Raw genomic sequence first — 24,572 nt, 5'->3', positions numbered from 1 at the left:
CTCGGCTAATCCCGCGCTGATCTACCGGTTTTTCCATTCGTGTGTAAAGAATTCATGTTAGTATTTTTCAGCCGTGACTTATTAAACTGATAGTTCGGTCATTTTGACATCTGGCAGCACTCGCTTTCTTTGGGATTGTAACTATTATATTATTCTTGAAGTCTGAGGGTATTTCGCCTGTCTCATACATTTTGCTCACCAGATGGTAGAGATTCGTCAGGCCTTGCTCTCCCAAGGCTATCAGTAATTCTAATGGAATGTTGTCTACACCAGGGTCTTCTTTCGACTCAGGTCTTTCAGTGCTCTGTCAAACTCTTCAAGCAGTATCATATCTCCCATTTCTTCTTCATCTACATCCTCCTCCATTTCCATAATAGTGTCGTCAAGTACATCGCCCTTGGATAGACCCTGTATATAGTCCTTACACCTTTCTAGTTTCCCTTCGTTGCTTAGAACTTCTTTTCCATCTGAGCTCTTGATATTCATACAAGTGGTTCTCTTTTCTGCAAAGATCTCTTTAATTAACCTGTAGGCAGTATCTATCTTACCACTAATGAGATATGAGTCTATATCCTTACATTTGTCCCATAGACATCCCTACTCAGCCATTTTGAACTTCCTATTGATCTCATTTTTTAGACATATATATTCCATTTTGCCTGTTTCATTTGCAGAATTTTTATATTTACTCCTTTCATCAAATTCAATATTTTTTCGGTCATCCAAGGATTTCTACTAGCCCTTGTGTGTGTGTGTGTGTGTGTGTGTGTGTGTGTGTGTGTGTGTGTGTGTGTGTGAGTGAGTTGGGCGTGCGTGTGTGTGAGTGTGTGTGTATATCTGCGTGAGTAAGAGAAAATTTGACTGTGTAGATACATTTTGCAGATTACCATCCATAAGAAAAAATTGCTTTGCAGGAATCCACTGAGAGATACGTAGTCAGAAAGAAACAGCTTTGTAAATAAAAGAACGAAAATGAACAACAAAAAATATTGTAATAATTGTACTGTGAAAACAGAATTCTTTAAATAATAAAGGATAAAATTAATGTTGTTATTTTAAAACACTGCCGGTATAGGAGTAGTGGTAGTACTACTTTATGTACGACAGATCTGAACCACTCCTTATGACGCTCAGACATCAAATGGACAGGCGTACACAGTTATGCTAGTTATAAATGGTGGTAAGGGGAGTAGGGGGAGCTTGAACGTTATTGGTCCATTTTAATGCGTTCTAACTGGTGCAGGGGTTCCCACAAATATTTTATCAAATGACTAGCCTTTTTACCTAAGGTGTGTGGGTAGAACCGCATGACTGGTATCGAATTGCATCATTACCTTCAATATAACTCACACAATTGCCTAAGGTGTGCTGGAGTTTCCCTGAATGACCTTGATCAATTCCTGGCTGTTCCCTGGAGTACGGGGAGGGGATTGGGGGATGCCCGGTGGATGCGCAACTTGGTACCCCCTTATCTTATCCATAACTTTGAAATAAAAACCCGTTACTGTCGATACTGGGCCAGAACATAATCTACCTTGTCAGTTACCGTGTTACCATATTATCGGAAGTGATGTGTCGCCCCATGTTTGCGTGGGATCGTACCTGCCCTGCTATACCATATCCACCATTCTTTTTTTCATCAGATTGTGTGCAACTCTTGTGTCCACTGCTTCCCTGACTACAGAATCTCAAAAGAAAGGAGCTGTAAGCTGCAGGCAGTAATTGAACGTGGATGTAATCCGCGAAAAGGCGAAAGAAGGAAAAGCAAGTGCTCAGCCCTACGTCAGCTAAAGAGTGCCCCGGATGGTAAGCTGGGTTCCGGTGCATCGATCTTACACAATGTATGCGGTGGGTCCTGTACAAAATTTACCACAGATTTTTAAAGACCACCGCTAATTCAAGTAGCTTACCTTCCTTGACAGTCCCGCTAAGACAATTCGAATTTCACTTCACATAATGTTTCTTCATTACCCTGGAATTTACGTCAAACATTTCGCACCTACGGAATAAAGACCTTAAACATCTATGTCTTCTTTCTGTGATCGACCTGTCATTCTGGCTTGCATACCATTCGCAATCTGATGATGTGAGAACTGGTCTGCCGGAGACAGGAACTAGATGGGCCGTGTGACCAGTACTCTGAGGGTTTTCACAGACTGCGAGGGATAATGGCCACAGCTTTAAGTCTGTACAAGTGTCCTTAAGGGTACAGTGAATGCCACTGAAACACGGCTTGCCTACGTCTTTTTTCGGGATGGGGTGTAGGGAGAGGGTGTGATTCTTCTGAGTGGATTGGTGCGGCCCGCCATGGGTTCCTCCACATTTCAGAGTAGTACTTCCCCATTACGTCCGTAATTATTTGTAGGATTTATTCCTATTTCTCTACAGTGCATAACCGTTTCAGCGGCCTCATGAATTGTAGACGTTATTGTTTTATTTCTTAACACCCGTCGCCTCATTTTGTCTCTACTTCTTGTCAATGTCTCCCACATGTTCCCCTTGTCGTCGATTTTGTCGAGAACCTCCTAATTTGTTGTCTTATCAGTTAACCCAATTTTAACAGCCTCCAACTGCACCTCATCTCAAATGCTGTGGTTGCTTTCCTTGTTTTTCAAATGGTTCAAATGGCTCTGAGCACTATGGGACTAAACATCTGTGGTCATCAGTCCCTTAGAACTTAGAACTACTTAAACCTAACTAACCTAAGGACATCACACACATCCATGCCCGAGGCAGGATTCGAACCTGCGACCGTAGCGGTCGCGCGGTTCCAGACTGAAGCGCCTAGAACCGCTCGACCACGCCGGTCGGCTTTCCTTGTTGTTTTTGCCCCAGGTCATGAGTCATTTTCATACATTCCTGTGTTCTAAATTTACATTCTTCAAATTGAGGAAGGTTAGCAATAGTATATATCTTTTGGCCAGGAACGGCCTCTTTGGTTATGCTAGCCTGCTTTTCATGTCCTGCTTGCTTTGTCTGACACTTGTTATTTTGCCTCCAAGACAAAGAATTCCTTCACTTCGATTACTTCGTGGTTCCCACTTTTATATTAAGTTGATTGCTAATCTCATTTCTGGCACTCCTCATTACTTTCGTCTTTCTTCGTTTTACTCTCGTTGTTAGTCCATATTGTGTACTCCGTCCACTAAACAGGTCCTACAGTTCGTACTAACTTTCACTGAGGTTAGAAATGTCTTCATGAATCTAATCACTGACATGCTTTCATCCTCAGTTATTGTCTTACTCGACAACTTTCATTTTATTTACGCCATTTTTTTATGTTACATTATGCTACATCCCTTTCAACGCGAACACTACCCTCTTAATCTTCCATTCTCATTTTTCTGTCTTTGTTCTTCTACACTCGTCTTTCCTCAAAGCCAACACCGATTTTCCTGATAATTTCGAACTTCGGTGTTGAAAGTTTTTTCTGTGTCAATAAAACCTGTGGAAGTGTCTTCATTTTTCTTATGTCTTGCATCCATTCTCTGATGCCTTTACATTTCCTACTACCGAAATAATTATCATGTAAAAGACGTTCAGTTTTCTTCTCCTTTGTTCCGCATACAACTATTGTCAGTAATGTGGATGCATGACCTGTTAAGCTGTTCTTACGATAGTTCTCAGACTTATCAGCCCTGGTTTTTTTTCAGGATTTTTCTGATAGCATATCTCCAGACTCAATATTCCACAAATCTACTTGAATAGATGTTTGGTGGTCTCTTCTCCGAATTATTTTGTAAATTCCGAAGCAATGTTATCTTCACCTTCCGTCTTACTTGATCGCAAGTAGAAAGAGGTTTGTTGAAGTCTGGATCTAATGCTGGTTCTCATGTCTCCCATATCCACCCCAATTTCTCCTCGATCACGCCTAGGCACCTCCATCCCGTTGGATATAGATTTCCACCAACCGCTCTCTCCTTCAAGATTCACTACGGAAATCCTCTTGCACACTTAACGTTGTCGCCTTTGCTTCTTATTGCTCCGAAAACGTTTTGATTCTTCTATATGCTATATCAGTCCTTGCAACTGCTATTCCTTTTCTGACGTTTTCGCATTTTTCCTGTAGCCATTTCGCCTTGGCTTCCTACCATTTCCCACTTGTTTCGTTCCTAAATGATTTACATGCTACATTCCTATTTTTCCTCAACATTTTTATGCATTCATCTTCCGGCGATCAACAGAAATATTTCTTCCGTTTAGATATGGCTTCCCTGCACGTCTTATTTCGTTTCTGGGTGATTTATATTGCTGTATTCCCGTCTTTTCTTAGACTTCTTTGTTTTTTCATCTTTCGTGAATCTATTGAAGTATCCAATATTTCTTCGCAGTTATCTTTCTCATACCCATATTTGTCTGTTAAAACTCTGTGATTGCCCCTTTTAGGGGCGTCCAGTCCATTATCTTTCACGAAACTGCGCAATAACTATCGCGCTATCTGCAGCCTTAGAGGTCTCCAATCGCACCTCATCGTTCCTCAGCATTTCAGTGATTTTTCCGTACGATTCTCTTAAACTTCAGTCTGTCCTTCACCATTAGTGCATTGTGACCTGAGTCTATGTCTACATCTACATCTACATTTACATGACTACTCTGCACTTCACATTTAAGTGCTTGGCAGAGGGTTCATCGAACCACAATCATACTATCTCTCTACCATTCCACTCCCTAACAGCGCGCGGGAAAAACGAACACCTAAACGTTTCTGTTCGAGCTCTGATTTCTCGTATTTTATTTTGATGATCACTCCTACCTATGTAGGTTGGGCTCAACAAAATATTTTTGCATTCGGAAGAGAAAGTTGGTGGCTGAAATTTCGTAAAAAGATCTCGCCGCGACGAAAAGCGTGTTTGCTGCAATGACTTCCATCCCAATTCGCGTATCATATCTGCCACACTCTCTCCCCTATTACGTGATAATACGAAACGAGCTTCCATTTTTTGCACCCTTTCGATGTCCTCCGTCAATCCCACCTGGTAAGGATCCCACACCGCGCAGCAATATTCTAACAGAGGACGAACGAGTGTAGTGTAAGCTGTCTCTTTAGTGGACTTGTTGCATTTTCTAAGTGTCCTGCCAATGAAACCCAACCTTTGGCTCGCCTTCCCCACAATATGATCTATGTGGTCTTTCCAACATCAGTTGTTCGTAATTTTAACACCCAGGTTCTTAGTTGAATTGACAGCCTTGAGAATTGTACTATTTATCGAGTAATCGAATTCCAACGGATTTCTTTTGGAACTCATGTGGATCACCTCACACTTTTCGTAATTTAGCGTCAACTACCACCTGCCACACCATACTGCAATCTTTTCTAAATCGCTTTGCAACTGATGCTGGTCTCCGGATGACCTTACTAGACCCAGGTCATTTATATAGATCAGGAACAGCAGAGGTCCCAGGACGCTTCCCTAGGGAACACCTGATATCACTTCAGTTTTACTCGATGATTTGCCGTCTATTACTACGAACTGCGACCTTCCCGACAGGAAATCACGAATCCAGTCGCACAACTGAGACGATACCCCATAGGCCCGCAGCTTGATTAGAAGTCGCTTGTGAGGAACGGTGTCAAAAGCTTTCCGGAAATCTAGAAATACGGAATCAACTTGAGATCCCCTGTCGATGGCGGCCATTACTTCGTGCGAATAAAGAGCTAGCTCTGTTGCACAAGATCGATGTTTCCTGAAACCATGCTGATTACGTATCAATAGATCGTTTCCTTCGAGGTGATTCATAATGTTTGAATCCGACGTCAATGATATAGGTCTGTAGTTAGATGGGTTACTCCTACTACCCTTCTTAAACACTGGTGCGACCTGCGCAATTTTCCAATCTGTAGGTACAGATCTATCGGTGTGCGAGCGGTTGTATATGAGTGCTAAGTAGGAAGCTATTGTATCAGCGTAATCCGAAAGGAACATAATCGGAATACAATATGGACCTGAAGATTTGAGTTGCTTCGCAACCCCTAAGGTATCTACTTCTAAGAAACTCATGCTAGCAGCTGTTCGTGTTTCAAATTCTGGAATATTCCATTCGTATTCCTTGGAGAAGGAATTTCGGAAAACTGCGTTCAATAACTCCGCTTTAGCAGCACAGTCGTCGGTAACAGTACCATCGACACTGCGCAACGAAGGTGTTGACTGCGTCTTGTCGCTTGTGTACTTTACATACGACCAGAATTTCTTCTGATTTTCTATTAAATTTCGAGACAATGTTTCGTTGTGGAACCTATTAAAGGCATCTCGCATTGAAGTACGTGCTAAATTTCGCGCGTCTGTAAATTTTAGCCAATCTTCGGGATTTCGCGTTCTTCTGAACTTCGCATGCTTTTTCCGTTGCCTCTGCAACAGCCTTCGGACCTGTTTTGTGTACCACGGGGGATCCTTTCCATCTCTTACCAATTTATGAGGTATGAATCTCTCAATTGCTGTTGCTACTATATCTTTGAATTTGAGCCACATCTCGTATACATTTGCATAGTCAGTTCGGAAGGAATGGAGATTGTCTTTTAGGAAGACTTCTAGTGACACTTTATCCGCTTTTATAAATAAAATTATTTTGCGTTTGTTTCAGGTGGATTTGGAAGAAACGATATTGAGCCTAGCTACAACGACCTTGTGGTCACTAATCCCTGTAGCAGTCATGATGCTCTCTATCAGCTCTGGATTGTTTGTGGCTAAGAGTCAAGTATGTTTTCGCAACCATTTACAATTCGCGTGGGTTCGTGGACTAACTGCTCGAAATAATTTTCGGAGAAAGCATTTAGGACAATCTCGGAAGATGTTTTCTGCCTACCACCGGTTATGAACAAGTATTTTTTCCAACATATCGAGGGAAGGTTGAAGTCCCCACCAACTATAACCGTATGAGTGGGGTATTTATTTGTTACGAGACTCAAATTTTCTCTGAACTGTTCCGCAACTACATCATCGGAGTCTGGGGGTCCGTAGAAGGAGCCAATTATTAACTTAGTTCGGCTGTTAAGTATAGCCTCCACCCATACCAATTCGCACAGAGTGTCTACTTCTACTTCACTACAAGATAAAGCACTACTGACAGACACAAACACTCCACCACCAATTCTGCCTAATCTATCTTTCCTGAACACCGTCTGAGACTTCGTAAAAATTTCTGCAGAACTTATTTCAGACTTTAGCCAGCTTTCTGTACCTTTAACGATTTCAGCTTCTGTGCTTTCTATTAGCACTTGAAGCTCAGGGACTTTCCCAGCACAACTACAACAATTTACAACTACAATTCCGACTGTTCCTTGATCCAAACACGTCCTGTATTTACCATGCACCCTTTGAGATTGCAGCTCACCCCGTACTTTCCCGAGGCCTTCTAACCTAAAAAACCGCCCAGTCCACGCCACACAGCCTCCGCTACCCGTGTAGCCGCCAGCTGAGTGTAGTGAACTCCTGATCTATTCAGCGGAACCCGAAACCCCACCACCCTATGGCGCAAGTCAAGGAATCTGCAGCCAACACGGTCGCAAAACCGTCTGAGCCTCTGATTCAGATCCTCCACCCGGCTCTGTACCAAAGGTCCGCAGTCGGTTCTGTCAACGATGCTGCAGATGGTGAGCTCTGCCTTCATCTCGTAAGCAAGACCGGCAGCCTTCACCAAATCAGATATGTCTTTCTCCCGAATACGCCTTACACTCCAGTATCAGATTTTAGAATCTCTGAATCACAAGTAATCCAGCTTGCAATCTTGTCCTGTCTCCAGACCTTTCCCAAGTGTACTTTCTCCTCTTAATGTTTTTGAACATTGTATTCGGTAGTACATCGAAAAACAATAGACATCCATTCTTTTCCCGTTGCACGCTTAACTTGATTTCTTGTGTTTGCAGGTCAGCTGCGTCAAGAACTCAATCAGTGGCGTAAGGTGGTCGCGGTTCTAAATCATGTGCTTGGAAGTAAGGAACAGGTCCTGAAGACGAACGATCGAGACTAAATCCAGGCTTCAGAAACGAGGCACCAGTGCAAGTATAATGCTTGTAGTAAACTGTACCTCAGTACCGGTGAAGAAAAAATGAAAGTTTCCACAATGAATGAACAAAATCGAAGTGCATTTGCCAACGTAGCATAGCTATATCGGCGTAATTGTATGAAAATTATTGGGGAATGTCAAGCGAGGCATGTAAGCATTTAACTCATGTGATGATGACAATAAGAGAATTGTGTGTAAGAGTTCATTGCAATGATGTACACGTGCAAGATCTGAGAGGGAAATTTTGTAGTTATTACCGGCGTGTGTGATTAAATTCGTATTGTTAGATGTATCATAACACATTATCAAAATAAAACTGGCGTATAAGAAAAACACCAGGAAGTAATACAATACAGATAACAAACTCTACATATGGTGTTATTTTGCAAATATGCAACACATGTAAAGGGATTAGATAAAACTGAAACAGCGCGAGAAGTGCTTGGATTGGCTTCAGCATAAATGCAGATAATAGCGAAGTCTGAAGGTCACGTTGATTTATTTGACAACTAATGGCACCTGTGAAATGTCCTCAATACGTTGCAAATGCCAGTCGTTTACAGAACTTTCTTATGTGTAGTTGTGAGGATATTATGTCGGAGCAGAGTGAATTCGTACATGGGCAAATTTTTGGTGCTCGAATTGTGAGTGTTTGAGTAACCAAGGAAGCCAACATGTATGTTGCTTCAAGATACACCGTAATGAAGATTTATTCAGCATACAGGGAAAGCGGAAAGACATCATCCGCTAAGCCACAACGTGGACGAAGGTGTGTATTGCATTATCTTGACAGACGGTCATTGAAGAGGATTGTGACGAAAAATAAGAGGTCCAAAGCGGAAAATGTGGTGCGGAAGCCATAGAACTTGGACTATGGAGCAATGGAAGAATGTGATTTTGTCGGATGAGTCTTGTTTTTCACTGTTTCGAGATTCTGGCGGTGTTTACGTCCGAAAAATGGAACTTTGCGGTGTTCTTACATGGACCCAATGGTTACTCGGCAAAGTCACATTATTGCCGAGGACTATGTGACAAGTTTGGTTGATCAAGTCCGTCCCATCGTACAGTGATTGTTTCCCATTGGTGATGCCATGTTGCAAGACGACAAGGGACCTGCTCACACATCTCGCATCGCCCAGAACTGGTTTTGTGGTCTCAGTTTAAATTATCGCATCTCGACTGTCCACAACAGTCACAAGATATTGAGCTTTTGTGGTTTACTTTGTACAGGAGGGTGTGTGATTGCTATTCGCCTCCACCATGGTTACCGTAACATGTCACTATTTTGCAAGAACAAAGGTATAAGATTCCTTTGACAACCATAAAACACCTGATTCAACCATTCCGAGACGGCTGGAATCTGTTTTGAGTTCCTACAGTTTTCCTACACCGTATTAGACATGGCAATATGATGTGTCTCTGGTTCTTCCACATTTTTGTCCACCCGGTGTAAGTATATAACGAAGAAGAAATAAAGTATCATATTTCCAGCTAGATCTCATCTGCCAATCCCATCAACCTAGTCTCTACAGTAGATTTAGCAGCTGTTAGTATGGCGGGTAAATTATTTTCCAAAGAAGTATTCACACAGATACATGGAAGTGATATCCGAATGCTGCGGTAAACCTCTTTTGCCACAGAGAAATGCAGCATCAGTCGGCAGTATACCTTGCGGCATCAGAGCTTGCCAACACTAACGTGACAATAAGCGGACCAGCGTCGCTAGTTACATACTCTTTATGTCTCATATTGGACATAATAGAAAACTCGCATTCATAAGTCGAATCAGGTACTTTAACCACTGTGGCTGTTCCCTACTCTGGGAATAGAAGTTATATATTTTACGGACATGTAAGATGTCCCAAATATCTGGGGCAAAAATTATTACTGCATGATACTTGCTGAGTAATTTACAACTGCATCAGTCAGTGAGGTGGTCAACACATTGATCTCGCTTTCGGGAGGATGCTGTTTCATGTCCCCGTTCGGCCATCCAGATTTAGTTTTTACTTGATTTCGTTAAAATGGCTGGGGCCGTTGCTGTCAAAATGATACATCCATCCTCAATCTGCGCTTGTGCTCCGTCTATAATAACGTCATCGACTGGGCCTTAAACAGTGATCTACCTTGCATTTCTTACATCTAGAACACAGGGACGATGAAGAAATATCTGTATCAGAAAATTAGGCCTTATCTGTAACACCGACAACATTCATACTGTGGTAAGGCACGGACATGTATGTTCGTATTTGACCGATGACGTAGTGAATGCTGTGCGACAGAGCTTAAAATCTAGTCGTGACGTCCAACATGCCTACTGTTTACGTGATTGAGGCTTGTGGCAGAGTTGAGGAATAATGGTAAAAAAATACTGGATTTTTGCATATATGAGTCGAAGTACCAATGCTTGTACACCTAGGTGGGCAGGGTTCTACCATAAAGGAACACGATGTAGGTTAAAATACTCTCTAACCGTCACAAATACACCACTGACGAACATTATGGCCACTTCTTTAATAACATGCTGGTCTCATTTGGAATGGAGTACAGCAGCAATACTGTGTGGTGCGGATTCCACAAGTCCTCGGTCGGTGGTAGGTTTCCATAGGCAGGTGGCACCAGATATCTAAGCTCAGGTTAAGCTAGCCTCGGCGATATATGGCGCGTCTTGGAGCTCGATAGCTCGCCAAAAGTGTTCCACTGGTTTCAGATCAGGTGAAATCGCTGGCCAAGACATCAACATGAGTCCATTAGTGGTTTCCAGAAAGCTCTTTAGCACGATTGTGGCCTTGTAACGTAGTTACTCTGATGGAAATTGCCTTCATCATCGGGCAAGACATCGAGTATGTGCAGCTATCGCAGTGCCTTCCGTCACTACCACAAGTCGAATGGAAGCCCTGGTGAGTGATCCTCGCGGCCTAATACTGCCCCCCGCAGTCAGTGTGAGTTATCTGAACATGCGACACGTTTTCATTGGCCCACAGCCCAATGACGATGGCACTGTGCCCACTGCAATCGCAATTGATGATGGCACTGAGTCCACATGGAAACGCATAAGGGTTGTCTGCTGCAGAACCACATGGGAATCATAGTACACTGAACGGGCTACTCGACACAACTCGTGCTGCGCCAAAGCGTCTCCTGGCCGCCGCCTGACCTGCTTTACAGCGTGGTCAAGCCTCTGTCCTCCACGTTTCATGATGAGTTTTGGACATTCACCGTGTCACCTATTCTTGTTTCACCATGCTTGAAGAACTTTCCATATATATATTGCAGAGCAGAATAGTAATTATGTCTAGGACAAAAATTTTGTTAGAACTGGCACAGTCAACGCTAAGTGGAACATGCCTTCCAGGTGTGCTGTGGTGGTGTAACCGATGTCAACATTGGGAGTGCAGAGGTACGAACAGACAAGGAGCTTATATCCTCATACTGTGCGAGAGAGGACGCCAGAACACACCTGATACGGCACTTGGACAGCAAGGCCAAGCAGATACATAGGTCTTCCGTAACAGCATTAAACATTAGGCCAGCCAAGAGCCCTGACAGGCTCAGAATACGGGAGCACATTTGGTCACCTACATGGGGGGAATCATATCATCGACTGCTATACAACCCTCGCCTCCCTTAAACTCATTAATATCCATCACAGGTACTGATGGAAGCACAGCTGTAGGATGCCCTGGTGAGTTCAACGTAGTATTTGGAGTCGCTGCCACTTGGAGGCCACTACTCTAAATCCACATGAGAAAAATCTGTGAGCAGCACTCCTGTCAATCACAACGGTGAGTGACTGAAGATGAGTGCCGGCTGATTTCCGTGAATTAAGAAGCGATCTGACTGTACGCAAGCTGTTCACCTTGGGAGCAGGGCACCTGTGCCACCACTCTTGGACAGTGTAAGTGCCGCCTTACCGACTGTATGCCGGACTACCTCTCACTGTTCGAATCTGTGTCTACATACCACTTCGACAACTGACAGCAGGGGCCCAGCCTCAGCACAGCTTGCCTGAATGACAGCAGTGAGGCTCATATAAAATAACACAGCTACCCCAGGCTGTAGCGACACACCAGCTGCTGGATACAGTGGAGCCACAGCACTGACTCCCGACACGCAAAAGCCAGGCCCTGCTAATTCCCCCCCCCCCCCCCCCCCCCCCAGGTGTTCATGTGCTACTCTGCACCTCCATGGTAAGCAGCTTCAGCAAGACCGCTTGTAATCAGTGCTGGGAAGAAAACATGGTGGATATAAAATCTCTTGTTAATAAATTATTGCTAATCGAACGATTCGTCACTATGAGACTGGTGCTTCGCAGGACTCCACAATCACCCTCCACCCTCCCCCGCCCGACTTATTTGTCCTACACTCATGTAAGAGGGTGCATCTGGCTCTCTCCTACAGATACTAACGACAGTAGGACGAAAACAGCAACGCAGCTTCGCCGTTTGCGAAATGCGCCTTCCAAAGTACTGGATCAAAAGAATCTGTCATCTGTAGAAGTCGCTTGTGCCAATGGAACACCCCATGTGTGGCCTGTATCATCGCTAAAACGAAGTTCCATTCGTCCCTGCTCCACTTATATACACTATTGGCCATTACAATTGCTACACCAAGAAGAAATGCAGATGATAAACGGGTATTCATTGGACAAATATATTATACTAGAACTGACATGTGATTACATTTTCACGCAATTTGGGTGCATAGATCCTGAGAAATCAGTACCCAGAACAACCACATCTGGACGTAATAACGGCCTTGATACGTCTGGGAATTGAGTCAAATAGAGCTTGGATGGCATGTACAGGTACTGCTGCCCATGCAGCTTCAACACGATGCCCAAGTTATCAAGAGTAGTGACTGGCGTATTGTGACAAGCCAATTGCTCGGCCATCATTGACCAGGCGTTTTCAATTGGTGAGAGATCTGGAGAATGTGCTGGCCAGGGCAGCAGTCGAACATTTTCTGTATCCCGAAAGGCCCATACACAACCTGCAACATGCGGTCGTGCATTATCCTGCTGAAATGTAGGGATCGAATGAAGGGTAGAGCCACGGGTCGTAATACATCTGAAATGTAACGTCCACTGTTCAAAGTGCCGTCAATGAAAAGAAGAGGTGACCGAGACGTGTAACCAATACGGTCACGCTGGGTGATACGCCAGTGTGGCGATGAGGAATACACGCTTGCAATGTGCGTTCACCGCGATGTCGCCAAACACGGATGCGACCATCAGAGTGCTGTAAACAGAACCTGGATTCAGCCGAAAAAATGACGTTTCGCCATTCGTGCACCTAGGTTCGTCGTCGAGTAAACCATCGCAGGTGCTCCTGTCTGTGATGCTGCGTCTCCGAGCTAATAGTCCAAGCTGCTGCAAATGTCGTCGAACTGTTCGTGCAGATGGTTGTTGTCTTGAAGACGTCCCTATCTGTTGACTCAGGGATCCAGAAGTGGCTGCACGATCCGTTACAGCAATGCCCGTAATCTCGACTGCTAGTGACACGAGGCCGTTGGGATCCAGCACGGCGTTCCGTATTACCCTCCTGAACGCACCGGTTCAATATTCTGCTAACAGTCATTGGATTTCGACGCACGCGAGCAGCAATGTCGCCGGTCAACTGCTGTTTGTGTATGAGAAATCGGTTGAAAACTTTCCTCATGTCAGCACGTTGTAGGCGTCGCCACCGGCTCTAAGCTTGTGTGAATGCTCTGAAAAACTAATCATTTGGATATCACAGCATCGTCTTCCTGTCGGTTAAATGTCGCGGCTGTAGCACGTCATGTTCGTGGTGTGGCAGTTTTAATGACCAGTAGTGTACTTCCCTCAGTGCGTCGCTGGCCTGCAATGCCACCAGGTCGCGGTCAGTTTCGCTGTGGAATGTGGTCACAGTGTTTTGGCTCATCAGTGATTTCACGTGGGAGATACTATGCTATTTAGACAGGCTGGATCATGTTCAACTTCAAATGTGTGTGAATTCCTAAGGGACCAAACTGTTTACATCATCGGTCCCTAAACTTACACTCTACTTAAACTAAGTTAAACTAACTTATGCTGAGAACAACCCACACACCCATGGCCGAGGCAGGACTCGAACTTCCGGCGGGAGGGCCCGCCTCAAACCGCGCTGCCACTCCGCACGGCCTGGATCATGTAGCAAGGATGTTAAATATGACTTAGTCCACCACCTTCAGTGGTGGCTGATACGGAAGGCGACTCTGCGTCTCGGCGGCTCACCTGCGGCGCTAGCGAGGACCTCGGCGTCCTGGAGGTTCTGCAGCGCTGGCCCCGCGTAGAAAAGGCTGAGCGCGACGGCGCCGATGCCGAAGAAGACGCAGAACATGAGAAGCGCGCGCCGTCGCGCCTCGCGCAAGATGGCGGCACGGCCGGCCGCCCGCAGCGGCGAGAAGGCGGCCACGGAGGTCTGCACCCTAGACACCAGGCCGTCGACGCGCCGCCGCTGCCGCAGGAACACCAGCGCCTGCGAGGAGCGCCAAGTCAGCCGGCAGCGCGCATGTCGACGCCGGTTCCGCGCGCAGCCTTCTAGCCTCACCCTCAACGACTTAGTGCATCACTGCTGCAGTTCCTTCACTGCTCCACACGAGACGACAGTCACGAGGTCCTTCGACAAAATGCTAGTCCCTGCAGCGTCGTCGATCGTCATTAACGTGAAACCGGCAGTCGACCTCGACAGAAATGTTTGCACGTCCATGCTGTGCCAGCCGCGGCACCGATCGTGATGGTGTTCGGACCGTAGCGTCTTACAGTTGTGAGGCCGTGCGGAGCAGGTACAAAATAAGGTCGCAAGGGACAAGCGCAGCAGTCACGTCTGAAGTCAGATCTGCTTCCTGTGGACACAGTCGCCACATCAACACCCAGCCGAGCTTGTTTCAGACTTGTGTGTACCGAGTGTCAGGTTGTATTCTGTGAACAAAGTTTGCAATAACTGCACTCAGAACATTCAGCCGTATGACACAGCTCAGTATCCTCAGCTGCTTCTTTCTTTATTATGGAAATCGAGAGTTTTATTTGTATAAATAATTCTGCACATGTTTACTTCAGTCAAAGAAGTGGAGAGCTATAAAAGATAAGTATCTTTCAGTATCAAATAAAGAGTTGTGCTATTTGAATGTGTGTGTTAATTCAGTAGACCTGCATCTACGAAAGGTGAACAAAAGTTTCTCCCAAGCAGAGTAACCTGGTCGCTCTGGAGCACTTCAAAAGGTGCAAAACTGGTGTACTGGGGTGCTAAATTACCCTCAGCCACTGAAGTAAGTCGTGGCAATGAAATGATGTTGTATGTGTCGCTCAGTTGTACCGGTTCAGTGCGGTAACTTGGCGCAATACAGAGACGTGGCATTACAAAGGAACTATTCTGTTTGGACGTGCCCATCACAACACTCTGAATAAAGCTGCTCCACGTGCTGCTGTATAGACGCAAAGTGTCCGACGCGTCTGCAGAAAGTGGGGCACCCCTCGCAGCCGCGCACCGCAGAGTAAAAAGAGTGGTTTAAAAAGGATCCTGGCTGATGGCGACCAGAGACGCGTGTCACATGCAGGTTCGTCACAACTAGGCTCTGAGCACATACCACGGACGGAAATGTACGCGACGGACATGAGGGGCCGGGTACCACGCAGAAGACCATTGCTCAAGCGGCCCATACAGCTTCTCGTCTTCAAAGGGCTGAAAACACAGCAATTGACAGGCGTAGTGCAGTGAGCTCTGACCAGCTCCGATTTTGGCTCTTTTCTGATGTTGTAGTGCGTCAGGTGCGTAGATGACCCAATGCTGCGTTTAACTTGTGGTATGTAGAGTCTGTACTTGATGCTGTAGGTGGGGTTTTGGGAGTATTTTTCTTACCAGGAATTTTGTGCCAAATGCCTTTCCTCTCCTCATTTTTCTTTGACAAGGCCGTTGGTAGTATGATGGTGACACCATTGGAGTATCCGCCTGTGTTCTGGAACAGTTTGCACTTTTGCCTCATTTCTCCGCTCCAAGTCCGTTTATGACGCCGTCAATGACATTGTGCATATTTGAGAAATTTCCACTACCTCGTGCATTGTTTTCAAGTTTCCCCTAACCAACTTCTTTGATCTCATGGACTGCGCTGTGTACAAAATTGCGAAACTTCGAAGTAATCCAAATATATCGAGCATAAAATTAAAAAAATGTAAGATGGCAAATACCAACATTAATAGACTACCTGTCAGTTACGCAAAATACGTAAGAACCTGAGGTGCCATGAACTTAAACGAGCTGTCAAATAAAATATGTTTATTTATATTATACCTGTAAGTGCCGTGCTTTGATACACATAGTTTTAAAATTATGGGCAACAAGCAAATTAAATTAGATTATACAATTCTCCACAGTGTCATGTATTATGAAGTGAACGTAGCGCAGGCACGCTCATTACTTATTCCCTATCACATTTAATTTACAGTACTCAGCGTTGTTGATAGTTACATTAAATTAATTTAAATCGACCATTAATAAAGGCTTTTTCCTTGTGGTATGGTACGTATATTGTAAATTTCGAGAGCATGAGGTGATAGATCATGAAAGACGATTCATAATAACTGACCACTTAAGATTCATGTTAACTTATAAATATGCCTCCTTTGTGTAAACCAGTGTTGCAAAAATATTTCAAAATGTAATTATTTAATGCCAAGGAACTGCTCTGATGATATAATGTGGTTTGTAGACAACGAATGACGGCTATCTATATATTTCCATAGTTTTAACGTCTCATTTGGTATAAGTGAACGGTGACCACAGAAGTTCTTTTAGTTGCAATAAGTGGGGAAGTGTGACATCAGCAACGCTACATAAGGGAGATACGTCAGTTGTGCGTCATGTTCTGTGCTTGAGGTGTGGTTGCGGACTGTCAGCGGCGAGTTTGAGGTATGCAATGCTGGAGAGAGATTTTGTGTGCCAACTAGTATACTTTAAAGTCTGTTTAAGTTAATTTCTTGCCAACTAGAAATGATACTGACATTACAAAATTGTAAAAGCTTCCTTGGCCTCTTGTTGACGAAATGTCTGCTGACTCCCATCTCGCGTTCTTCGGCTGACATTGGTATTTTGATTTTTCTGACGTTTCATCAGCACGAGTGTCTAGCATTCTGAAAGCTTCAACCCCATCATTGCTCGTCGAGCTGATTATGTGCACCCGTCGCACCAACGTCCGACGACCTTTCTGTCGTCATTATCTCTGATGTTCTTCCCTTGATACCAGCAATGGTCGTTCGCTGCTTCACAGGGATCCAGGATCCGTTCATCTTGAGACTTTTCTCTTCTTGTCAAAGCTACTGTCACTTCTAGGGATTTCTCCAACATTCCTGAAAAAGAGAGTGTGGTAGCTCTTCTGCACAGGAACAATTTCCGTGCCGGAGAATCTTATGACGTGGCCGGTTTTACAGGGCTGCTGCAGCGCCCCAGTAGATTTCTCTGCCTGTCCCAACCTGCTATGTCGCTTATGTTCGGTGATTCCGGGGTTGATTGATGGTTCAGTCATTCTAAAGTAAAACTGGCCACAAGTACATGGAATGCGGTATATATCGGACACCTTGAGACCTTGTAAACCTAAGATGTGATACAGATAAGTCAACTATACCTTTCTTGTGTATGTTTAGAAAATTCTTGGTGATTTCCTGAAACACCTAAATGTTCTCCATGTCAACATGAACCTCACTATGGTGTTAGAAAAGAACCAACAGATACTCTTTCTATATATGACTGTTCGCAGGATGATGGAATCCTGGGACACAGCTTGTATTGAAAACCGACACACGCGGACTGACACCTGCTTAAACATTTAAACAGGCGTGGTTAATACACTCGTAATGCAGCCAAGACGCACATCCGAGCCCCAGTATTTCAGACGCGAGATGCAACACGTAGAAAGCGTGCTGAGCAGCTATGAGTACAACATCAGTTACATAGGTAGTGTTACGGACTCGAACACATGATGAAGTGACACATCGGGAGAAGAAATATCGGGCACAGACTTTCTGACATAAACTCCCAGAGTGACGGACGGAACCGGCAGTACATTACGCAAACACAGCACAAAAACTATTTTTTAACCGACAAAGGAGATCAATGGGTGTCACACATCGGCAAAGGAGAAGAAGTACCCCTTGCAATGCCTAGAATATACCGCATACCACGTATATGTGGAGAAGTCTATGTTGGAATGACTAAAAGATCAGTCAGTGATGTAGTTCAATCCTTCATTTGACAGATTCTATCAACAAGGGTGGCTCCTCATTGTATTTTGTATCGAAATTGGCGTATATTATGTCGAAACCGGTCAAATATCATATGAAATGAATGAATTAGCGCGTGTTCGTCGAAATCGCTGAATGTTGCCTCGAAGTCAACTAATTTGATTTAGAAAACATAGAATTTTGTGGTCCAATGAGACAATTGTCCGTTGAAATCACTCACATCGTTTAGCCAGAGGGCACAGTAACCTCGGAAGTTGGACAGCAGATGTTAGTGAAAGGTTTTTCTACACGCGCAACATACATAGCAGAACAGGAAAAAATTAGTAGGTGTAGTTTTGACACGTGGCAGTGCTACCTAATGATTGTCACGTTAAGGGGATCTTTGTTAGGCACCTCCAGCCCACTCCTATACCAGTGGAACAACATCGGTATCGAGCTACATGGAATGTGACCCAAAAAGTTGTTTGTTAGCATCATTGAAGGCACGTCAGAATTGTGTTCAGTCTCATTCCTATAGTAATTACGTCACATAGTACAGCGTCAGTTCAGCGTTACATGCATTGGAAAACCCTTTTTAAGTTGAAAGTGTCTGAAAGGTGTGATTTTTGATCCTGGTGTTCTGTTTGCCGTTCCCTAGTCGGTTGGCACCATATGTGGGGAAGTGTGCACACCACATTCGCAACTCACAAGACTTTGTGGAACGTCTTAAAAACCTACGTTTCTCAGATGCTGATTTGATGGTCAGTTTTGACGTGGTGTCCCTGTTCACCAGAGTGCCCCTTAAGGACACGCTTGACTTAATCAGTGAGAAGTTTGATGGAGCCGTGCTGGATCTGTTTAAGCATATTCTAACATCGACTTACTTCCTTTGTGGAGGTCAATTCTATGAACAGACTGAAGGGGTGGCGATGGGTAGCGCCTTGTCACCAGTAGTGGCCAACCTGTTTATGGAGAAGTTTGAGGACGTGGCTCTTACAACAGCCACTTACCAGCCAACATGCTTCCTGAGATACGGTGATGACACATTTGTCATTTCGCCACACGGTCGCGAAAAACTGGAAGACTTCCTGGACCACCTGAACTCAAGGCATTCGAATATTAAATTCACCATGGAGCTAGAAAAGGATGGTCAGCTGCCGTTTCTGGATGTCCTGGTGAAGAAGAAGGCGGATGGCACCTTCAGCCACAGTGTGTACCGAAAGCCAACACACACAGATCTATACCTACAGGCCGACAGCTGCCACAACCCAGCACAAAAGACTGGGTTACTTAGAACACTCGTACACCGAGCCCAGACACTGTCTGACACTGACAGCCTGGCAGGGGAACTTGAACATCTTCAAAAAGTGTTTGCTAACAACGGATTCTCATCCAGGGACATCCGCAGAGCTCTACATCCCACCAGACGTTAGGATACACCGGAGAACGAGCAAGAAGAAGAAATCAAGAAACTGGCATTTTTACCGTATGCCGGGCCTGTCTCTGCCAAGATCAGCAGAATACTATTTAAACATAACATCAGGGCTTTACTTGGAACAGTCAAAGATGACCTGGGCTTAAGGAAGCCTGGCATTTACAATATTCCTTGTGGATGCGGTATGTCCTACATTGAACAAACGACTAGAACGGTGGAAATCAGATGTAAGGATCACCAGCGACATACCAGGCTAAGGCAGGGCACAAAATCAGCAGTAGCAGAACACTGCCTAGAATTGGAACACTCCATGGATTATGAGAACACCAAGGTCATGGTCCAGACCCCCAGGTTCTGGGATAGTGTCATCATTGAATCTATAGAGATAAAGATGGCACAAAACTTGATTAACCGGGAAGCAGGATACCAGCTAAGCACTGCATGGAACCCGGCATTTGAACTGCTGCAGCAATGCCTGAGAAAATATGTTTCCAACACCAAGAACGAGCCTCAGACATCCGCACACTGCGAGCATGAACCAAGAAGGGAACACCAGGAAGCCTCAGCCGCAGTCGGAGACGGCCAGAGCGGGGGCGGACGGAACAGGGAACGTCCAGAGCGGCATTGCAGCGCCACTCGCGGGTGCGGACCAGTTCGAGTTTGTCTTCCGTAGAGAGCGGGTGTGCTACGCGTGCGCTGCGATGAGTACGGAGTCTTCCTCAGCGAAGGGTGTGGCGGATCGCCGTTCGGCGGAGCTCGCTTCGTCGGCGGCCTCATGCGGCCCCCCAACTAAGACGACACGGCCAAGGAAACAGGGAAACGACCTATTGATGACCTCTGCTAGGACCCTGGACATTGTGATGGAATAGTTCGAATCGGCATCTGAAGAAGATTTGAACATGACGGACCAGCTGGAAGCTTCCTCCGCGGCGCAGTACCGCAAGACGCAGCAGGATACGCGAATGAGTGGTCGCAGGACGAACACCAACGACGATGGTATCGAAAATCCGCCAAAGAAGAGAGTTGCGCGAGGGCGGCGGCAACAACAGACGCCGTCCGTGCCAACGGCCAACAGATATGACGCCATTCAAGACAATGGGACGTTACCCACTGCAGATGCGGCGCAGCAGCACCCACAACAGCAACAACCACAACAGCAGCAGCAAGCACAGGCGCCTATCGTGCGGCACAAAATTCCACCAATTGTGCTGCAGTATAAGGACTCCTACATGGAACTCCGCGAGTGGCTAAAGACTCACTGCAAGCAGCCCTTCACTGTGAAACAAGAGGGTGGCGATAAATTGAAACTGACAGTCACCTCAGATGAAGATTATCGGACGGTAGTTCAAATGGTCGCTGAAACGGACATTCCAATGCACACTTTCCCGACCGTGAGACCAGCAATACTGAAGACAGTCTTTCGTGGAATTCCTTTTTCAGTTCCACTCGACGACATCAAAGAAGTTCTAGAAGATATGGGATTCACTGCCATGGTAGTTGATCATCACAAGATGCCAGGAACGCAACAATACACAGGCCTACGAGTTGTTGTGCTGGCAGACACACCGCATCATCGTGAAGTCTACAAGCTCACACGAATGCTTGACCTTACAATTTCCGTCGAGACTCTCCGGAGACCAAGAGGACCTGTTCAGTGTTTTAGGTGCCAGGGTTTTAACCATGTAGCCCGGCACTGCACCATGCCGTTCGTCTGTGTGAAGTGTGGCGGCCAGCACGACAGCAGACAGTGCACACATCGCCGAGACGAACCCGCTAAATGCAGATTATGCGGTGGAAGTCACCCAGCAAGTTTTCGGTCCTGCCAAAAACACAAGGACGCTAGCAGACGTATGAGGGGACTCCCGCCTATGAAGAACAGGACACGCAACGTGACTACAACCGCTGCCAGCAGCAAACCACCACCACCTCCTCCCCCCAGCAGTGCGAAGGCGGCGTGGCCGAGTCTGATGGAGCGAAGAACTGCAAGAATGCAGTAACAGATGGCCGCTTCAGCAGCTCCACAGCGCAACGCATGGGGTATACCCCCACCAGACGCATCATCTGCGCCCACAAAAGTGGAGCATCACTCATCCTCACAATCGCCTCCGCCGCAAGAAGGACTTCAATCGCCACAGCAGCCACAACTGGGAATGCAAGACATCGCCGCCCTTCTCCAGTCCATTTCCGACACGATGGCCCAGATGAACTCCGCCATGGCAGAAATGCACCGAGCACTGCAAGCCGTTCCCACTACAGTTGCCACCACAGTCGAGGAGGCACTCAGAAGTTTCATGCAAGCCAAGAATCTATCATCAGCCACTCATCATGCCTAGAGTTCGTCGCTATGAAGACTTATGCATTGCCACGTACAATGCAAATAACATCCATCCGGACCTGCTAGAATTCCATCAGTTTTTAATTGATCATAAACGTTGATATCTATTTGGTGACCCAAACTCATCTGAAGCCCGGTCTTAGGGCAAACGTCGCAAACTATAAGTGCCACAGGACTGACAGAGCGACGGCCAAGGGAGGCACAGCCATCTACATTAAGGCATCCATCGTACATTATGAAATGCCACCACCAGCAATTCGGACAATAGAAACGACGGCTGTTGCAGTAGAAACTTCAGCTGGCATTATCACCTTCATCGCTGCATACCGTCAACCCAAAGGACTTTTGGTTAAGGACGACGCAAAATTGCTTCTTCAACAACCTGGCAAGCTGTTTATCGCGGGCGATTTAAACGCCAAACATGCGGCGTGTAACAGTATTGTCACCACCTACAGTGGCAGAAGACTCCTCCAAGCGCTGGAAGAAACCAACGCATACGTATGCGGCCCTGAAGAACCCACTCATTATCCAGCCAGAGGACACGGCACCCCGGACGTACTGGACATTGCCATTACGAAAGGACTCCATCAGTTCATGTCAGCAGATGTATATCATCTCCTCAACTCAGATCATCTACCAATTATTTTTAACCTGAATGTAGCACCAACTCAGAGACCGCAACCACTCAACACCAAGAAGACTCGCTGGGACGACTACCGTGCAAATATACAGGCTCACCTAGACGACACTCCGATCGACGAGACCACCGACATCAACGAGGACGTAGACACCTTCGTAACAGCCATCACCGACGCCATCACTCATTCGACGCCACCGCCCAGAAGAGGACCACCACCACCAGCCCATGGACTGCCGCAACACATCCTCGACTCGATTCGCGAACGGAATCGCCTCTGTAAAGAATGGCGACTGACGAGGAATCCAGACGTCAAACGACGTGTCAACGCACTGAGAAGAGATATTAAGGCGGCGCTAGCCCTACACAAGAATCAGCAATGGGCCTCAAAGCTGGCGTCCTTCACTCCAGACGCTAATTCATGGGACGCCATACGTTTCTTCACTAAACGTCGGACGCGGATCTCACCGCTGGACACTCCCACAGGCACTGTTTACACGCCGGAAGGTAAGGCCAATGCCTTGGCGGATGTCTTTGAAGCAAATTTTCAGCCAATGAACAATGACGTGGACCAGCAGCACATCGCCAACATTGAGACAGAAGTCGACGACATACTCTCACAAGAAGACCGGGAAGACGACGTCATACCACCAGTGACAGCAGAAGAAGTTCAACTTTACGTCCGAGCCATGAACAACAACAAAGCCCCTGGACACGACGGCATGCCAAGTAGAGCGCTCAAGCAGCTACCTCCAGATGCATTTTTGAGAATTGTGGCCATCTTCAACAAAATTCTCCGAAGTAAACGTTACCCCTCACAGTGGAAACATGCTACAATAGTCGCCCTGCCCAAGCCAGGGAAGAGCAGGCAACACCCATCCAACTACCGGCCCATCAGTCTGTTGCCACAGATCAGCAAGCTCTTCGAGCGTCTACTTCTAGAACGACTGATGCTCATCGTGAATGACCGCCAGCTGCTACCTCCAGAGCAATTTGGCTTCCGAAGCGGGCACTCCACAACACATCAGCTACTTCGAGTAGTGGAGTACATCACTCAGGCCTACAACAACCAGGAATTCTGTGCTGTGGTCTTCCCGGATGTTACAAAAACCTTCGATAGCGTTTGGCACAAGGGCTTACTATGGAAGCTAAACAACTGTGGAGTGCCTTTGCCCTTCATCCAGTTCTTCTCCTCATATCTCGAAGAAAGAAGCTTTGCCCTCAAAGTCGACGACTCTCAATCAACCATCCGCCCCATACGTGCTGGAGTTCCACAAGGATCCGTACTTGGACCGACACTGTATTCCTTGTACTCTTCGGACCTGCCACAGTCTCCCAGAGTAGAGAGAGCCATATACGGGGACGACACCGTGCTATGTACAAGAAACAGATGGACCGAATCAGTGCACCGACGCCTACAAGATGCATGCCATGACCTCGAAGACTGGTCCCGCAAATGGCGTATCGGATATAACCCCCAGAAGAGTCAAGCCATCGTTTTTACGAAAAGAAGAGCCTTTCACATACAAGAAATCTCTCTCTTTAACACCGTATTGGAATGGCAATCCACAGTTACGTACCTAGGAGTCGTTATGGATGCGCAACTCAACTGGAAACATCAAGTTGACTCCGTTTCGAACAAGGTCAACCAGAGGATTGGAGCTCTCTATCCTATGATTAATGAGAACTCCGCGCTCTCAGTCGAGAATGGTCTACTGATATTCCGGATGTTCATCAGACCAGTGATGGATTATGCGTGCCTAGTCTGGGGCACTGCAGCACATACACATCTGCACCGACTTCAGACAATGCAGAACCGGATTCTACGCAGAATTTTCCCCATCGTCCACGAAGCAGCAGGAGAACCAGAAGTCCTTGCCAGAATTCAAGCCACAGCAAGAAAATTTTACGAGAGGAAGGATGCCTCAAGCAGCGAACTAATCAAGAACCT

At 46.0% G+C, this 24,572-nt stretch overlaps 1 pseudogene; it reads right to left on the bottom strand.

The window, feature by feature from the left end:
* Positions 1-24,572, bottom strand: part of LOC126266889 (odorant receptor Or2-like) — a 184,991-nt pseudogene that overhangs the window by 118,445 nt on the left and 41,974 nt on the right.

The sequence above is a fragment of the Schistocerca gregaria genome, chromosome 4, assembly GCF_023897955.1.
Source record: "Schistocerca gregaria isolate iqSchGreg1 chromosome 4, iqSchGreg1.2, whole genome shotgun sequence".
NCBI classification, from domain to species: domain Eukaryota; kingdom Metazoa; phylum Arthropoda; class Insecta; order Orthoptera; family Acrididae; genus Schistocerca; species Schistocerca gregaria.
This window is presented reverse-complemented; position numbering and strand designations above follow the sequence as displayed.